General features: G+C 50.7%; 1 protein-coding gene across 2 annotated transcripts in view; it reads left to right on the top strand.

The window, feature by feature from the left end:
• LOC120989100 (aminopeptidase O (putative)) overlaps positions 1-19,324 on the top strand; it is a 559,812-nt gene that overhangs the window by 80,565 nt on the left and 459,923 nt on the right. The gene's annotated exons all lie outside the window — the stretch shown is intronic.

Here is a 19,324-nt window from a genome sequence, read left to right as displayed (position 1 = left end):
TTTCCCAAGGGCATCCACCTAGCCCTTCCCCAGGGGTGGAAGACATAGAATGCACTGACGCACAACCACTTATGTTTCCTGATGAGGACATGGGAATACCACCTCAGCACGTCTCTGATGATGACGAAACACAGGTGCCAACTGCTGCGTCTTTCTGCAGTGTGCAGACCGAAAAGGAGGTCAGGGAGGAAGACTGGGTGGAAGACGATGCAGGGGACGATGAGGTCCTAGACCCCACATGGAATGAAGGTCGTGCCACTGGCTTTCAGAGTTCGGAGGAAGAGGCAGTGGTGAGACCGAGCCAACAGCGTAGCAAAAGCGGGAGCAGGGTGCAAAAGCAGAGCAGCCATCGCCGAAACAGTTTGCCTGCTACTGGCCACCTCCACCAGGGACCGAGCACACCAAAGGCAGCATCAAGGAGTTCCCTGGCATGGCACTTCTTCACACAATGTGCTGACGACAAGACCCGAGTGGTTTGCACGCTGTGCCATCAGAGCCTGAAGCGAGGCATTAACGTTCTGAACCTTAGCACAACCTGCATGACCAGGCACCTGCATGCGAGACACGGGCTGCAGTGGAGTAAGCACCTTCAAAACCAAGAAAGGGCTCAGGCCCCTCCTGCTCCCTCTTCTGCTGCTGCCTCGGCCTCTTCCTCCGCCTCTGGAGGAACGTTGGTACCTGCCGCCCAGCAAACAGAGGATGTGTCACCAACAACACCACCTCTGTCACCAAGCATCTCCACCATGTCACACGGAAGCGTTCAGCTCTCCATCTCACAAACCTTTGAGAGAAAGCGTAAATTCCCACCTAGCCACCCTCGATCCCTGGCCCTGAATGCCAGTATTTCTAAACTACTGGCCTTTGAAATGCTGTCATTCAGGCTGGTGGAGACGGACAGCTTCAAACAGCTCATGTCGCTTGGTGTCCCACAGTACGTCGTTCCCAGCCGCCACTACTCCAGGAGAGCCGTGCCCTCCCTGCACAACCAAGTATCGGATAAAATCAAGTGTGCACTGCGCAACGCCATCTGTGGCAAGGTGTCATGGTCTTACCTTCTTGCTGTTCTCCTTCGTTTGACATGTGCTGGCGGCCATCTTGGTTTCTGGGTTTCTTGTAGCCTCCCACCCTGCGGCTCCTCCTTCCCACTGGGAGGAGCTGGATGCCTAGCTCATATATATAGGAGGTCTGTGGCTTCAGTTCCTTGCTTGGTCCTCCTGTGTTCACATGCTTCTAGACTGCTGCTGCTTCTGGTTCCTGATCCTGGTTTCGTCCGACTACCCTGCTGGTTCCTGATCCTGGTTTCGTCCGACTACCCTGCTGGTTCCTGATCCTGGCTTCGTCTGACTACCCTGCTGGTTCCTGATCCTGGCTTCGTCTGACTACCCTTCTGGTTCCTGACCTCTGGCTTCGCAAAGACTCTGCTTCGGTTTCGCCATCCGTTTGGACTTTTGCTTTACAGCTTTATTTTCAATAAAGCCTTCTTATTTTCACTTATCCCTTGTTGTACGTCTGGTTCATGGTTCCGTGACATTAGGACCAAGCCATGAATTCTGACGGTACAGGGCCATCCTCGCTACCCACGCTGGTTGCCAGACTTGATCAGCAGGATCACCTGTTGGGTCGGTTCGCTGTGGCGTTGCAAACCCTGCTTGAACGCACGGCTCATTTCGCTCCCGTTGCCGATGGGTCGGTTGTCGCTCCTGGGCCCGCTCCTACTGCCGCTCCGGTTGTTGCGCCAGAGTCTACCCCGACACCTGTTGTTGCACCTGCGGTGTTTCGGGGTATGACCGGTTCTGCCCCTCTTCCACAGCGCTTTGGGGGAGAGCCAACTCAGTGCCGAGGTTTCCTTAACCAGGTGGGCATTTATTTCGAGTTGCTGCCACATGCCTTTCCCACTGAGAGATCAAAGGTGGGCTTCTTGATCTCGCTGCTCTCGGACAAGGCCTTGGCCTGGGCCAGCCCTTTTATGGGAGAACAACAATCCGGTGGTTGCCGAGTTTTCCGGTTTTGTTGCTTCTCTTCGGAAGGTATTCGATGTGCCGGCTCGTGCTGCCTCTGCTGCGAAGCTCCTTATGTCCATCAGACAGGGTTCACGATCCGTAGCTGAATACGCCATTGAGTTTCGTACCCTGGCAGCAGAGGTGGGCTGGAATAATGAGGCTCTGGTCGCTGCTTTCTCTCATGGTCTCGCGGATGCCTTGAAGGATGAGGTTGCAGCTAAGGACCTACCAGTGGAGCTCGAGTCTTATTTCTTTCCTGATTTTGATTGACACCAGACTCAGGGAGAGACCTTCCTTTAAGGAGAGCCTGCGGAGGTTTTCTAACAGATTGGCGCCTACGTTTGTTGTCCCACCCGTGCCTCCCTCTCCTCCCACGCCTCCTGGGGATGACTTGTCTGGGGGTGAACCCATGCAGCTGGGGTTTGCTCGCCTGTCCGAGGGGGAGAGGGTACTCCGGAGACGCGAGGGCCGATGCATGTACTGTGGTCTCGGTGGGCATTTTCGGTTGGCATGTCCGAACCGTCCGGGAAACGCTCGCACCTGAGATCCTGTCGGGGGCAGATCTTGGGTGGAGTCTCCTCGTCCCCGGTGTCACGGAACCATGAACCAGACGTGCAACAAGAGATAAGTGAAAATAAGAAGGCTTTATTGAAAATAAAGCTGTAAAGCAAAAGTCCAAACGAATGGTGAAACCGAAGCAGAGTCTTTGAGAGGCCAGAGATCAGGAACCAGAAGGGTAGTCAGACGAAGCCAGGATCAGGAACCAGCAGGGTAGTCAGACGAAGCCAGGATCAGGAACCAGCAGGGTAGTCAGACGAAGCCAGGATCAGGAACCAGAAGCAGCAGCAGTCTTAGAAGCATGTGAACACAGGAGGACCAAGCAAGGAACTGAAGCCACAGACCTCCTATATATATGAGCTAGGCATCCAGCTCCTCCCAGTGGGAAGGAGGAGCCGCAGGGTGGAAGGCTACAAGAAACCCAGAAACCAAGATGGCCGCCAGCACATGTCAAACGAAGGAGAACAGCAAGAAGGTAAGACCATGACAGTACCTCCCCCTCAAGGGCCCCTCCTCCGCGGAGCAAAAAACGGTTTCTGAGGGAAGCGTGCATGGAAGGCTCGGAGCAAGGCAGGAGCATGGACATCTGCGGAGGAAACCCAGGAACGCTCCTCTGGACCATAACCACGCCAATGGACCAAAAACTGCACCCGACCGCGGACCAGGCGTGAGTCCAGGATATTGCTCACCTCATACTCCTCATGATTGCCCACTCGGACCGGACGAGGCCGAGGAACCGAGGAAGTGAAACGATTACACACCAGTGGCTTCAACAGGGAGACATGAAACACGTTAGAGATCCGCATGCCAGGAGGAAGCGCAAGGGCATAGGCTACCGGATTTACCCTGCGAAGCACTCGGAAGGGACCAACAAAGCGAGGCGCCAGCTTGGGAGTGGGCACTCGAAGGTTGAGGTTGCGGGTGGACAACCATACACGGTCTCCGACCTGGTAGGAAGGAGCAGGCGCTCGTCTGCGATCAGCCTGGAGTCTCTGGCGCTGCGCAGAGGCCTCAAGGGACTTCTGGATCTGTACCCAAGAAGCACGTAGGACGGAAAGGTGATCCTCCACAGCCGGAATATCCTGGGGAGAGAATACCTCCGGTAACACGGCAGGTTGGAACCCATAATTGGCCATGAAGGGAGACGTCCCAGAGGAAGAGTTCACCGCCGTGTTCCTGGCAAACTCAGCCCAAGGCAGAAGGTCAACCCAATTGTCTTGGTGATCGGAGACATAGCAACGAAGGAATTGCTCCAAGGCCTGATTGGATCGTTCTGCGGCCCCATTGGACTGAGGGTGGTAGGCCGAGGAGAAGGAGAGATGAATCCCCAACTGGGAGCAAAAGGCGCGCCAGAACCTGGACACAAACTGACTCCCCCGATCCGACACAATCTCCTTGGGCAAACCGTGCAACCGGAAGACCTCCCTGGCAAAAATCGTGGCCAACTCTTGTGCAGAGGGTAACTTCTTGAGAGGAACACAGTGGCACATTTTGGAAAACCGATCCACAATCATGAGAATGACCGTATGGCCTCGGGATGCAGGGAGGTCCACAATGAAATCCATCCCCAGGTGTGACCATGGGCGCTCCCCGGTGGCTATGGGTTGCAGAAGGCCCAACGGAAGGTGCCGAGGGGACTTACTCTGGGCACAAACGGAGCATGCCGCTACATATGCGGCGATGTCGGAACGTAGGGAAGGCCACCAGAACAGACGTGAAACAGCCCAGGACAGCTGATTCTTTCCAGGATGCCCCACGGTCTTGGAGTTATGGTAGGTTCGCAACAACAGAGTGCGCAACTCCTCAGGCACAAAACATCTGCCGTTGGGTCTCCCAGAGGGAGCACCAGATTGAGCCGCCAAAATCTGCTCACCCAGGGGAGAGGTCAGGCTGGTGCGAATGGCGGCCAGGATCTGATTCGGAGGTATGACCGAAGTCGGAATCGACTCCTCCCTGGACAGCTCGGAGCACTGCCGTGATAGGGCATCCGCCCTGATGTTCTTGGAACCGGGTAGGTAGGAGACCACGTAATTAAAACGTGACAAGAACAGAGCCCATCTGGCCTGACGTGGTGTCAATCTCTTGGCCTCAGAAAGGTAGGTCAGATTCTTATTGTCCGTCAGGATGAGAACCGGAACCACCGAACCCTCGAGCAAGTGCCTCCATTCTTTAAGGGCCTGCACGATGGCCAATAACTCCCTGTCACCAATCTGATAGTTGCACTCCGCGGAAGACAGTTTCCGGGAGTAAAACCCACAAGGAAGCAGAGGACCCTCTGGTGTTCTACGCTGAGACAGAAGGGCGCCTACTCCCGTCTCAGACGCGTCCACCTCGAGGACAAAGGGCAACCCAGGGTTGGGATGCAACAGAATCGGAGCCGACACAAAAGCGGACTTTAGGGCCTCAAAAGCTCGGATGGCCTCGAGCGGCCAGACCTGGGAATTACTGCCCTTCCTGGTCAGATCCGTGAGAGGCTTGGCCAGCATGGAAAAGTCCCTGATGAACTTCCGATAATAATTGGCGAAGCCCAAAAAGCGCTGCAGGGAACGAAGACCACTGGGCTGGGGCCACTGTAAGACAGCCGAAACCTTCTCAGGATCCATGGAGAACCCCTCAGCGGAAATGATGTAACCTAAGAAGGTTACCTGGGATCGGTGAAATTCGCATTTCTCAAGCTTACCGAACAGCTTGTTCTCTCGTAACCGTTGCAACACTCGTCTGACATCCAGAATGTGGGCCTCCATGGATTCAGAATATACCAAGATGTCATCCAAATAGACCACCACACACTGCTGCAACAGGTCACGGAAAACATCGTTGATGAATTCCTGAAAGACTGCGGGCGCATTGCACAACCCAAAGGGCATAACCAAGGATTCATAATGACCGGTCCTGGTGTTAAACGCGGTCTTCCACTCATCGCCCGCCTTGATCCTTACCAGGTTATATGCCGCCCTCAGGTCGAGTTTGGTAAAGACCGTGGCCCCTTTAAGGCGATCGAACAGCTCGGAAATCAAGGGTATCGGGTAAGCGTTCTTGATCGTGATGCGATTGAGACCCCTGTAATCGATGCAAGGCCTCAACTCACCGCCCTTCTTTTTCACAAAGAAAAATCCAGCCCCTGCCGGGGACGAGGATTTGCGAATGTGTCCGCGTGAAAGCGCCTCCCCCACGTACTCCTCCATGGCCTCATTCTCCGCTACCGACAGTGGATAGACTTTGCCACGAGGAGGAACGGCACCAGGTTGTAACTCTATGGCACAATCGTATGGGCGGTGCGGAGGTAGGGCAACCGCGCGCACCTTATCGAATACATCCCGGTACTCCTCGTATTCAGGAGGCAACAGAGAGTCCGAGGAAGTACACAGCAACTTGACAGACCCATGGATGCAACTAGCCCCACACTGCGGTGACCACGAGAGGATCTCGGCCGATCTCCAATCGAAAGTCGGATTATGCTTCTGGAGCCAGGGGTACCCCAAGACCACCGAGTAGTGTGGAGACGAAATAACCTGGAGGCAGACCGACTCTCTGTGAACGGCACCAATGGCTATCCCCACTGGAAGGGTCTCATGAGTCACGTGTGACGACAGAAGGGGTCTGCCGTCTATCGCCTCAAGAGCCAGTGGGGAACCTCGAGCCTGCAGAGGAATGGAATTGGCGGCAGCGAACACACTATCAATGAACAAACCACCAGCACCAGAGTCCACCAACGCCTGGGTCGTCACCGAGCCCCCGACCCAGGAGAGGACAACAGTGATCAGTGGTTTGTCAACACGGGAAACCGGGGACGAGGAGACTCCACCCAAGATCTGCCCCCGACAGGATCTCAGGTACGAGCGTTTCCCGGACGGTTCGGACATGCCAACCGAAAATGCCCACCGAGACCACAGTACATGCATCGACCCTCGCGTCTCCGGAGTACCCTCTCCCCCTCGGACAGGCGAGCAAACCCCAGCTGCATGGGTTCACCCCCAGACAAGTCATCCCCAGGAGGCGTGGGAGGAGAGGGAGGCACGGGTGGGACAGCAAACGTAGGCGCCAATCTGTTAGAAGACCTCCGCAGGCTCTCCTTAAAGGAAGGTCTCTCCCTGAGTCTGGTGTCAATCAAAATCAGGAAAGAAATAAGAGACTCGAGCTCCACTGGTAGGTCCTTAGCTGCAACCTCATCCTTCAAGGCATCCGAGAGACCATGAGAGAAAGCAGCGACCAGAGCCTCATTATTCCAGCCCACCTCTGCTGCCAGGGTACGAAACTCAATGGCGTATTCAGCTACGGATCGTGAACCCTGTCTGATGGACATAAGGAGCTTCGCGGCAGAGGCAGCACGAGCCGGCACATCGAATACCTTCCGAAGAGAAGCAACAAAACCGGAAAACTCGGCAACCACCGGATTGTTGTTCTCCCATAAAGGGCTGGCCCAGGCCAAGGCCTTGTCCGAGAGCAGCGAGATCAAGAAGCCCACCTTTGATCTCTCAGTAGGAAAGGCATGTGGCAGCAACTCGAAATAAATGCCCACCTGGTTAAGGAAACCTCGGCACTGAGTTGGCTCTCCCCCAAAGCGCTGTGGAAGAGGGGCAGAACCGGTCATACCCCGAAACACCGCAGGCGCAACAACAGGTGTCGGGGTAGACTCTGGCGCAACAACCGGAGCGGCAGTAGGAGCGACAACCGACCCATCGGCAACGGGAGCGAAATGAGCCGTGCGTTCAAGCAGGGTTTGCAACGCCACAGCGAACCGACCCAACAGGTGATCCTGCTGATCAAGTCTGGCAACCAGCATAGGTAGCGAGGATGGCCCTGTACCGTCAGAACTCATGGCTTGGTCCTAATGTCACGGAACCATGAACCAGACGTGCAACAAGAGATAAGTGAAAATAAGAAGGCTTTATTGAAAATAAAGCTGTAAAGCAAAAGTCCAAACGAATGGTGAAACCGAAGCAGAGTCTTTGAGAGGCCAGAGATCAGGAACCAGAAGGGTAGTCAGACGAAGCCGGGATAAGGAACCAGCAGGGTAGTCAGACGAAGCCAGGATCAGGAACCAGAAGCAGCAGCAGTCTTAGAAGCATGTGAACACAGGAGGACCAAGCAAGGAACTAAAGCCACAGACCTCCTATATATATATGAGCTAGGCATCCAGCTCCTCCCAGTGGGAAGGAGGAGCCGCAGGGTGGAAGGCTACAAGAAACCCAGAAACCAAGATGGCCGCCAGCACATGTCAAACGAAGGAGAACAGCAAGAAGGTAAGACCATGACACCCGGTTTCCCGTGTTGACAAACCACTGATCACTGTTGTCCTCTCCTGGGTCGGGGGCTCGGTGACGACCCAGGCGTTGGTGGACTCTGGTGCCGGTGGTTTGTTCATTGATAATGTGTTCGCTGCCGCCAATTCCATTCCTCTGCAGGCTCGAGGTTCCCCACTGGCTCTTGAGGCGATAGACGGCAGACCCCTTCTGCCGCCACACGTGACTCATGAGACCCTTCCAGTGGGGATAGCCATTGGTGCCGTTCACAGAGAGTCGGTCTGCCTCCAGGTTATTTCGTCTCCACACTACTCGGTGGTCTTGGGGTACCCCTGGCTCCGGAAGCATAATCCGACTTTCGATTGGAGATCGGCCGAGATCCTCTCGTGGTCACCGCAGTGTGGGGCTAGTTGCATCCATGGGTCTGTCAAGTTGCTGTGTACTTCCTCGGACTCTCTGTTGCCTCCTGAATACGAGGAGTACCGGGATGTATTCGATAAGGTGCGCGCGGTTGCCCTACCTCCGCACCGCCCATACGATTGTGCCATAGAGTTACAATCTGGTGCCGTTCCTCCTCGTGGCAAAGTCTATCCACTGTCGGTAGCGGAGAATGTGGCCATGGAGGAGTACGTGAGGGAGGCGCTTTCACGCGGACACATTCGCAAATCCTCGTCCCCGGCAGGGGCTGGATTTTTCTTTGTGAAAAAGAAGGGCGGTGAGTTGAGGCCTTGCATCGATTACAGGGGTCTCAATCGCATCACGATCAAGAACGCTTACCCGATACCCTTGATTTCCGAGCTGTTCGATCGCCTTAAAGGGGCCACGGTCTTTACCAAACTCGACCTGAGGGCGGCATATAACCTGGTAAGGATCAAGGCGGGCGATGAGTGGAAGACCGCGTTTAACACCAGGACCGGTCATTATGAATCCTTGGTTATGCCCTTTGGGTTGTGCAATGCGCCCGCAGTCTTTCAGGAATTCATCAACGATGTTTTCCGTGACCTGTTGCAGCAGTGTGTGGTGGTCTATTTGGATGACATCTTGGTATATTCTGAATCCATGGAGGCCCACATTCTGGATGTCAGACGAGTGTTGCAACGGTTACGAGAGAACAAGCTGTTCGGTAAGCTTGAGAAATGCGAATTTCACCGATCCCAGGTAACCTTCTTAGGTTACATCATTTCCGCTGAGGGGTTCTCCATGGATCCTGAGAAGGTTTCGGCTGTCTTACAGTGGCCCTAGCCCAGTGGTCTTCGTTCCCTGCAGCGCTTTTTGGGCTTCGCCAATTATTATCGGAAGTTCATCAGGGACTTTTCCATGCTAGCCAAGCCTCTCACGGATCTGACCAGGAAGGGCAGTAATTCCCAGGTCTGGCCGCTCGAGGCCATCCGAGCTTTTGAGGCTCTAAAGTCCGCCTTTGTGTCGGCTCCGATTCTGTCGCATCCCAACCCTGGGTTGCCCTTTGTCCTCGAGGTGGACGCGTCTGAGACGGGAGTAGGCGCCCTTCTGTCTCAGCGTAGAACACCAGAGGGTCCTCTGCTTCCTTGTGGGTTTTACTCCCGGAAACTGTCTTCCGCGGAGTGCAACTATCAGATTGGTGACAGGGAGTTATTGGCCATCGTGCAGGCCCTTAAAGAATGGAGGCACTTGCTCGAGGGTTTGGTGGTTCCGGTCCTCATCCTGACGGACCACAAGAATCTGACCTACCTTTCTGAGGCCAAGAGATTGTCACCACGTCAGGCCAGATGGGCTCTGTTCTTGTCACGTTTTAATTACGTGGTCTCCTACCTACCCGGTTCCAAGAACATCAGGGCGGATGCCTTATCACGGCAGTACTCCGAGCTGTCCAGGGAGGAGTCGATTCCGACTTCGGTCATACCTCCGAATCAGATCTTGGCCGCCATTCGCACCAGCCTGACCTCTCCCCTGGGTGAGCAGATTTTGGCGGCTCAATCTGGTGCTCCCTCTGGGAGACCCAACGGCAGATGTTTTGTGCCTGAGGAGTTGCGCACTCGGTTGTTGCGAACCTACCATAACTCCAAGACCGTGGGGCATCCTGGAAAGAATCAGCTGTCCTGGGCTGTTTCACGTCTGTTCTGGTGGCCTTCCCTACGTTCCGACATCGCCGCATATGTAGCGGCATGCTCCGTTTGTGCCCAGAGTAAGTCCCCTCGGCACCTTCCGTTGGGCCTTCTGCAACCCATAGCCACCGGGGAGCGCCCATGGTCACACCTGGGGATGGATTTCATTGTGGACCTCCCTGCATCCCGAGGCCATACGGTCATTCTCATGATTGTGGATCGGTTTTCCAAAATGTGCCACTGTGTTCCTCTCAAGAAGTTACCCTCTGCACAAGAGTTGGCCACGATTTTTGCCAGGGAGGTCTTCCGGTTGCACGGTTTGCCCAAGGAGATTGTGTCGGATCGGGGGAGTCAGTTTGTGTCCAGGTTCTGGCGCGCCTTTTGCTCCCAGTTGGGGATTCATCTCTCCTTCTCCTCGGCCTACCACCCTCAGTCCAATGGGGCCGCAGAACGATCCAATCAGGCCTTGGAGCAATTCCTTCGTTGCTATGTCTCCGATCACCAAGACAATTGGGTTGACCTCCTGCCTTGGGCTGAGTTTGCCAGGAACACGGCGGTGAACTCTTCCTCTGGGACGTCTCCCTTCATGGCCAATTATGGGTTCCAACCTGCCGTGTTACCGGAGGTATTCTCTCCCCAGGATATTCCGGCTGTGGAGGATCACCTTTCCGTCCTACGTGCTTCTTGGGTACTGATCCAGAAGTCCCTTGAGGTCTCTGCGCAGCGCCAGAGACTCCAGGCTGATCGCAGACGAGCGCCTGCTCCTTCCTACCAGGTCGGAGACCGTGTATGGTTGTCCACCCGCAACCTCAACCTTCGAGTGCCCACTCCCAAGCTGGCGCCTCGCTTTGTTGGTCCCTTCCGAGTGCTTCGCAGGGTAAACCCGGTAGCCTATGCCCTTGCGCTTCCTCCTGGCATGCGGATCTCCAACGTGTTTCATGTCTCCCTGTTGAAGCCACTGGTGTGTAATCGTTTCACTTCCTCGGTTCCTCGGCCTCGTCCGGTCCAAGTGGGTAATCGTGAGGAGTATGAGGTGAGCAATATCCTGGACTCACGCCTGGTCCGCGGTCGGGTGCAGTTTTTGGTCCATTGGCGTGGTTATGGTCCAGAGGAGCGTTCCTGGGTTCCCTCCGCAGATGTCCATGCTCCTGCCTTGCTCCGAGCCTTCCACGCACGCTTCCCTCAGAAACCGTTCTTTACTCCGCGGAGGAGGGGCCCTTGAGGGGGAGGTACTGTCATGGTCTTACCTTCTTGCTGTTCTCCTTCGTTTGACATGTGCTGGCGGCCATCTTGGTTTCTGGGTTTCTTGTAGCCTCCCACCCTGCGGCTCCTCCTTCCCACTGGGAGGAGCTGGATGCCTAGCTCATATATATAGGAGGTCTGTGGCTTCAGTTCCTTGCTTGGTCCTCCTGTGTTCACATGCTTCTAGACTGCTGCTGCTTCTGGTTCCTGATCCTGGTTTCGTCCGACTACCCTGCTGGTTCCTGATCCTGGTTTCGTCCGACTACCCTGCTGGTTCCTGATCCTGGCTTCGTCTGACTACCCTGCTGGTTCCTGATCCTGGCTTCGTCTGACTACCCTTCTGGTTCCTGACCTCTGGCTTCGCAAAGACTCTGCTTCGGTTTCGCCATCCGTTTGGACTTTTGCTTTACAGCTTTATTTTCAATAAAGCCTTCTTATTTTCACTTATCCCTTGTTGTACGTCTGGTTCATGGTTCCGTGACACAAGGTCCACCTAACCACAGATACGTGGACCAGTAAGCACGGCCAGGGACGCTATATCTCCCTAACTGCACACTGGGTAAATGTAGTGGCGGCTGGGCCCCATGCGGAGAGCTGTTTGGCGCACGTCCTTCCGCCGCCAAGGATCGCAGGGCATCATTCTTTGCCTCCTGTTGCCTCCTCTTCCTACTCGGCTTCCTCCTCCTCTTCTACCACCTCCTCATCCGGTCAGCGACAGACCTTCACCACCAACTTCAGCACAGCCAGGGGTAAATGTCAGCAGGCCGTTCTGAAACTGATGTGTTTGGGGGACAGGCCCCACACTGCGCAGGAGTTGTGGCGGGGTATAGAACAACAGACCGACGAGTGGTTGCTGCCAGTGAGCCTCAAGCCTGGCCTGGTGGTGCACGATAATGGGCGAAATCTCGTTGCAGCTCTGGAACTAGCCGGTTTGACGCACATCCCTTGCCTGGCACATGTGCTGAATTTGGTGGTGCAGAAATTCATTCACAACTACCCCAACATGTCAGAGCTGCTGCGTAAAGTGTGGGCCGTCTGTGCGCGCTTCCAGCGTTCTCATCGCCGCTCGGCTGTCTGCTCTACAGCGTAACTTCGGCCTTCCCGCTCACCGCCTCATATGCGACGTGCTCACCAGGTGGAACTCCACCTTGCACATGCTGGAGAGACTGTGCGAGCAGCAGCAGGCCATAGTGGAGTTTCAGCTGCAGCACGCACGGGTGAGTCGCACTGCGGAACAGCACCACTTCACCACCAATGACTGGGCACTATGCGAGACCTGTGTGCTCTGTTGCGCTGTTTCGAGTTCTCCACCAACATGGCCAGTGGCGATGACACCGTTATCAGCCTTACAATACCACTTCTATGTCTCTTTGAGAAAACATGATGGAAGAGGATGTGGACCAGGACGAGGAGGAGGAAGAGGGGTCATCTCTAACACTTTCAGGCCAGTCTTAGAAGTGGCTCAGAAAGAGGATTTTTGCAACAGCCAGGGCCCACTACTGGAGGAGGAGGAGGATGGGGATGAAGCATGTTCACAGCGGGGTGGCATCCAACGCAGCTGGCCCATCACTGGTGCGTGCCTGGGGGGATACGGAGGACGCAGACGATACGCCTCCCACAGAGGACAGCTTGTCTTTACATCTGGGCAGCCTGGCACACATGAGCGACTACATGCTGCAGTGCCTGCGCAACGACAGCAGAGTTGCCCACATTTTAACGTGTTCTGACTACTGAGTGGCCACCCTGCTGGATCCCCGTTACAAAGACAATATGAAACAAATTTGACAAGATGTGTAACACACGAGATGTTGGCCTGTCACTCTCAGAGATCACTAGCTTGCTGAGAGACAACACGCTAAAGGCCTCATCTAGTAAAATAGGAAGGTCCTGGGAGAGATCACCTTAGAGTTTCTAATATTCAGGAGGGTATGCTAAGGGGGTGGATGGCCGTGAGACAGGCAGTACCAAATGAGATATGGAGAGAGACTCAATACAAGGTAATGCATAAAGCCATATACGGCTTCTATGGCTCGCGTAATATCACATGCAGTGATCACATAAGCAGATGCCCGAAATGTGACGAACCAAATGCAGATTTGTACCACGGTTTGTGGACTTGCCCATGGGTGCGGGAGTTTTGGAGTCTTTTATCCAGTGGCACGGTAGAGTCATGAAGAAGGATTCACCTCTATCACGCAAGTCAATTCTGCTCCATTATAAGCCTGACAATGGTAGCCTGTCACAGGCCACGCATGTTAGTATCCTAGCAGCCAAACGTTGCCTTTTACGTCATTGGCTCCAACCAAACGTTCCGAAAATAAGAGATCTTAGATCAGGTGAAGGGATGCGCTAGGATGGAATTTTTAGGGGCAGAATACAAGAAGGAAAAGTTACACGAGAAAATCATTACACGAGTGTTTAGTAGGGACGAGTTACAAGACCTAATCCGTCCATATCGTCTGACTTCATGGTATCTGAGAGAACAGCTTAAAGGCACATTAGGTGATCTGGGAGAAAGCAATGTCAACATCTGACTGGAAGACAGTATGAGGGATAGGAGAGGAAAGTTGGTACAAGGGAATATGGACATGTGCAAATTTTGTTTATGTTTATGTACTTTTATTTTATTTTTAACTGCTTTTTGCTTCAATTGTGATATCTTTTTCACACTCATGCATATCAATGTACAGAAACAGCTATCTTTGACATTGTGAACCCTTTGTGAAAATGCATATCAAATGTGAGTATGTCATCATTATATGAAACAATAAAATTGTGTTTTAAAATAAACAAAGACAATATGCCGTCCTTAATTCCCTCACTGGAGCGTGATTGGAAGATGCGCGACTACAGGCGCACGCTGGTAGACGCGCTCCTGAGAGCATTCCCGACTGACGCCGGGGGACAAGTGGAAGCGCCAGCACCTCAGAAGGCAGGGTTAGCATGGCCGACACGTGGAAAAGCTTTGTCACCTCGCCGCAACAACCGGCCCCAACTGCTAATATGGAGCGTGTTAGCAGGAGGCAGCATTTGAACAACATGGTGGAACAGTACCTGTGCACACGCCTACACGTACTGACTGATGGTTCTGCCCCATTCAACTTCTGGGTCTCCAAATTGTCCACATGGCCAGAGCTTGCCCTGTATGCCTTGGAGGTGCTGGCCTGCCCTGCAGCCAGTGTACTCTCTGAACGTGTATTTAGCACGGCAGGAGGCGTCATTACAGACAGACGCAGTCGCCTGTTCATTAAAATGAACCAGGCTTGGATGCCACAAGACTTGTCTGTACCTTGTGCAGAATAGACATTTATACCACCATCAAACATACATTCTTTTACTCAAGTCAAGTGCAATGATTCTTTGTTTTCTTTTTTTTTATTTGTCTCAATATTTTGGGGGCTACCTACCCCAATAAAAAAAAAACTAAAAAAACATTGTTGGCTGCCTCCTCCTCCTCTATTGCTGCCTCCACCTATAATACCACATTCACCGCCTCCTCAACCTCCGACTCCATATCCACCTCCTTCTCTGAGTTACAGGTTAATAATTTGTAATTTTTAGTTATTTTATTTTGTTATTTCCCTATCCACATTTGTTTGCAGAACAGTTGCCATGCTCTTAAGCACATTTTACTGCCTTTTACATCCCTCTAGCCTTTTCAAGGACTATTTTAGAGCCATTTGAATGCAAAAAAGTGCCAATTTTAGTGCCCTAAATTGAAAAAAATCTTATTTTCAATTGTCGGGTGACATTTTACAATTTTTGTCGTATACAAACCTCTGCTGTGCCTGAGTGACAGGGACCTAAATCTCTCAAAATCCTCTGTTCTATTGCTGGGTGACATGAACCCCCTTTTGCCGTGAAGAAACCCCTGCTGTGCCTGGGTGACAGGGGCCTAAATCTCTCAAAATCGTCTGTTCTTTTGCTGGGTGACATGAACCCCCTTTTGCCGTGAATGAACCCCTGCTGTGCCTGGGTGACATGGGCCTCGTTCTCGCAAAATCCTCTGTTCTATTGCTGGGTGACATGAACCCCCTTTTGCCGTGAATGAACCCCTGCTCTGCATTGCTGACAGGGAACTAAATTTAGTGAAAACATCTGTTACTGATCGGAAGATGCGTGACTACAAGCGCACGTTGCTGATGGCATTCCCCCTGACAGCGGGGGCACAATGGAAGCACAAGGCGAAGGCAGAGGAGGAGGAAGAGGTCGCCAACGCAGCTGGGGCACCGCCAGCACCTCAGAAGGCAGGGTTAGCATGGCCCAAATGTGGAAAAGCTTTGTCAGCCTTGGAGGTGCTGACCTGCCCTGCAGCCAGTGTATAGTGTGAACGTGTGTTTAGCACGGCACAGAGCATTATCACAGGCCGCAGCCAATGTGGACAAGCTTACGTTTATTAAAATGAACCAGGCATGGATCCCACAGGACTTGTCCGTACCTTGTGCAGAATAGACATTTATACCAACCTCAACCATCCATTCTTGTACTCAAGTGCACTTATTCTTTGTTTTATTTTGTTATATGTCCCAATTTTTTGGGGGATACCCCAATTTAAAAATAAAAAACAACACAAATCAGTGTTGGCTACCTATTCCTTCTTCACCGCCGCTTCCACCTACACCGCCACGTTAACCTACACCGCCACATCCACCCATCCACCGCCTCCTCAACCTCCTGCTCATAGATCCAAATTTTTATTTTACATTTTTCTGTATTTTATGTTATTTTAAGTAATTTCCCTATCCTCATTTGTTTGCAGAACAGTTGCCATGCTCTTAAGCACATTTTGATGCCTTTTGCAGCCCTGTAGCCCTTTCCAGGACTATTTTAGAGCCATTTTAGTGGCCAAAAGTTCTGGTCCCCATTGACTTCAATGGGTTTCGGGTTCGGGGTCAAGTTAGGGTCCCGAACCCAAACTTTTTTTCAAGTTCGGCCGAACCCGAACATCCAGGTGTCCGCTCAACTCTACTAAAAATTATTATATTTTATTAATTTTAAGTGATGAGTTGTAGTTTTTTTAAGAACCATTTTGAGGTATATATCGGTATAGTGTGCTAAATAATTTTTATTTTATTTTCAGGGGAAAAGTTAAAAAAGCAATTTTATTAAATTATTTTGTGGAATTTTATTTACTACTTTCAGTGTGTGTTATAAGTAACATGATAACTTTATTTTGTGGGTCAGTACAATGATGATAAAACCAAAATTAAAAAAAATATATATATATATTTACACTGAACAAAAATATAAATGCAACACTTTCGGTTTTGATCCCATTTTGCATGAGCTGAACTCAAAGATTTGAAACATTTTCTACATACACAAAAGACCCATTACTCTCAAATATTGTTCAGAAATCTGTCTAAATCTGTGTTAGTGAGCACTTCTCCTTTGCCGAGATAATCCATCCCACCTCACAGGTGTGGCATATCAAGGTGCTCATTAGACAGCATGAATATTGCACAGGTATGCCTTAGACTGCCCACAATAAAAGGCCAGAGAATTCAGAGAATTTGGCAGTACATCCAACCGGCCTCACAACCGCAGACCAGGTGTAACCACACCAGCGCATGACCTCCACATCCAGCATGTTCACCTCCATGATTGTCTGAGACCAGCCACCCGGACAGCTGCAGCAACAATCTGTTTGCATAACCAAAGAATTTCTGCACAAGCTGTCAGAAACCGTCTCAGGGAAGCTCATCTGCATGCTCATTGTCCTCATCGGGGTCTGGACCTGATTGTAGTTTTTGGTCGTAACTGACTTGAGTGGATAAATACTCACATTCGATGGCATCTGGCACATTGGAGAGGCGTTCTGTTCATGGATGAGTCCTGGTTTTCACTATTCAGGGCAGATGGCAGACAGTGTGTGTGGCGTCGTGTGGGTGAGCGGTTTGCTGACGTCAGCGTTGTGGATCGAGTGGCCCATGGTGGCGGTGGGGTTATGGTATGGGCAGGCGTATGTTATGGACAACAAACACATGTGCATTTTATTGATGCCATTTTGAATGCACAGAGATACCGTGACGAGATCCTGAGGCCCACTGTTCTGCCATTCATCTACGACCATCACCTCATGTTGCAGCATGATAATGCACAGTACCATATTGCAAGGATCTGTACACAATTCCTGGGATCTGAAAACATCCCAGTTCTTGCATGGCCAGCATACTCACCGAACATGTCACCCATTGAGCATGTTTGGGATGCTCTGGATCGGTGTATACGACAGCGTGTTCCAGTTTCTACCAATATTCTGCAACTTCGCGCAGCTATTGAAGAGGAGTGGACCAACATTCCACAGGCCACAATCAACAACCTGATCAACTCTATGCGACAGAGATGTGTTGCACTGCGTGAGGCAAATGGTGGCCACACCAGATACTGACTTAGGGACCCATAAGACTGTTGATGTTCAGGCAGGACTAGTGCCGACAATGAAGACATCCATCAGCGCTCATTTGCTTATGCTGCGGACATTTTCTTGTGCACACCAGAGGACTACTTATCTCCTTATTCTTTCTGAAGAGTGACAATGTATTGTTTCCTTGACATTCAAAACATCATACAACATATGCAAACCAAAAGCTTTTGTCTGAGCATGTTCTAATTTTAAAATCAGACTTTGTTTTCATTGTCTGATGAAAGATTTTGCTTTATTTCTCAGGGCCATGTGACTCATACCGAAATTTCCCTAAGTAATGAAATGGAAAATATGAATAAATAGTTTGCTGGCAACAAATAATTCATGCTGAATGTTGAATATAGTTCAAATAATGTTTGGTAAGCGCAATGTTACATTTATCACACAGGCGAACTAGCCACATGAATAGGACATATCAGTAGGGGGAAGTATAAAAATTGCAGAATATTATATATATTTTTTTCTGTACTTGCTTAGTCTAAATGCATATATGTTGTTAGGAGAATAATTGGTAATTAAAGAGATTTTCTGGGACAGATGTTAATGACCTATCCTCAGGATAGAGATCCAATAGGCCATTGAAGGAGTTCTCCGGGAATGATTTAAAATGGGCGCCAGCAACCTGTCCTAGAATGTGAGCAAGGCTAGTTGCCTCCATATGCAGAGCTGCCCTGTGGAATGAGGGGGCAGGTCCTCACAACACAGTTCAGTTTAATAAAAAAATTTGACATATGGATTAGAGGTAATTATCACTATAAAGCTTTCCCTCTTGCGTGCGCTACTATAATGTACGTATTTAGAATTTTGTTTTTAAGAGATACAGTATTATTATTATCACCTATAACTTTTTTTAATGCCATATGAGGGCTTGTTTTCTTTGCGGGACAAGTTGTAGTTTTCAATGGCGCAATCGTGGGGTACACATAACTTAGTAATTAAGTTTTATTAAATCTCTTTTTTTGGGGGATGGAAAAAAAACAGCAATGCCTCCACTGAGTTTTTCCATTATAAATTTTGTGGCATTCATTTTATGACCTAAATAACATGATCACTATGATTACAGCAATAGAAAATACATATAGCTTTATTTTGAAGTTTTGCTACTTTTACACAATAAAAACCTTTTTTTTAATTATTCTTTCTATGGAGCTGTGTGAAGGTTTGATTTTTGTAGGAAGCTTTGTAGTTTTCATTGGTACTATTTTGGGGTACATAACACTATTTGCTCACTTTTTATTCAATTTTTTTTGTGGCAAATAAGCAAAAAACTGCAATTCTGGCATTGTTTGTATTTTTTTTTCTTTTTTTTATGGCGTTCACCATGCAGGATAAATTACATGATAATTGTGTAGTGTGGGTCGTTACGGATGTGGCTATACCAAATATGTGGAGAGGATTTTATTTTTGCTATTTTTTCCATTGAGCTTTTTCTCAATGAAAAAAAGTGTATTTTATAACTTGGATTTTTTTTATTTAATAAAATTTTATTAAGCTTTTTTTTAATTATGTACTAGTCCTACAAGGGGACTTTAACAGGCAATATTTTGATCACTTCTATAATATTTTGTACTGCTTATGCAGTATAGTGTATAATACTGTATAGTGCTATACTGACAGTCACAAGCAGGTTGCGCCAGAGAGGCGCGGCCTGATACCGATATACTGCAGACAGGCCTGGGGCCTTCATTACGCCCCAGTCTGCCATGAGAAGACATTGGCAGTGAGCACCTAGCGATCTCATTTACAGAGTCCCAATGGGAGACAGAGGGAGCC

This window comes from Bufo bufo, chromosome 2, assembly GCF_905171765.1.
Source record: "Bufo bufo chromosome 2, aBufBuf1.1, whole genome shotgun sequence".
Lineage (NCBI taxonomy): Eukaryota > Metazoa > Chordata > Amphibia > Anura > Bufonidae > Bufo > Bufo bufo.
Note: the sequence above shows the minus strand (reverse complement) of the source record. Positions and strands in the feature narration are given on the sequence as shown.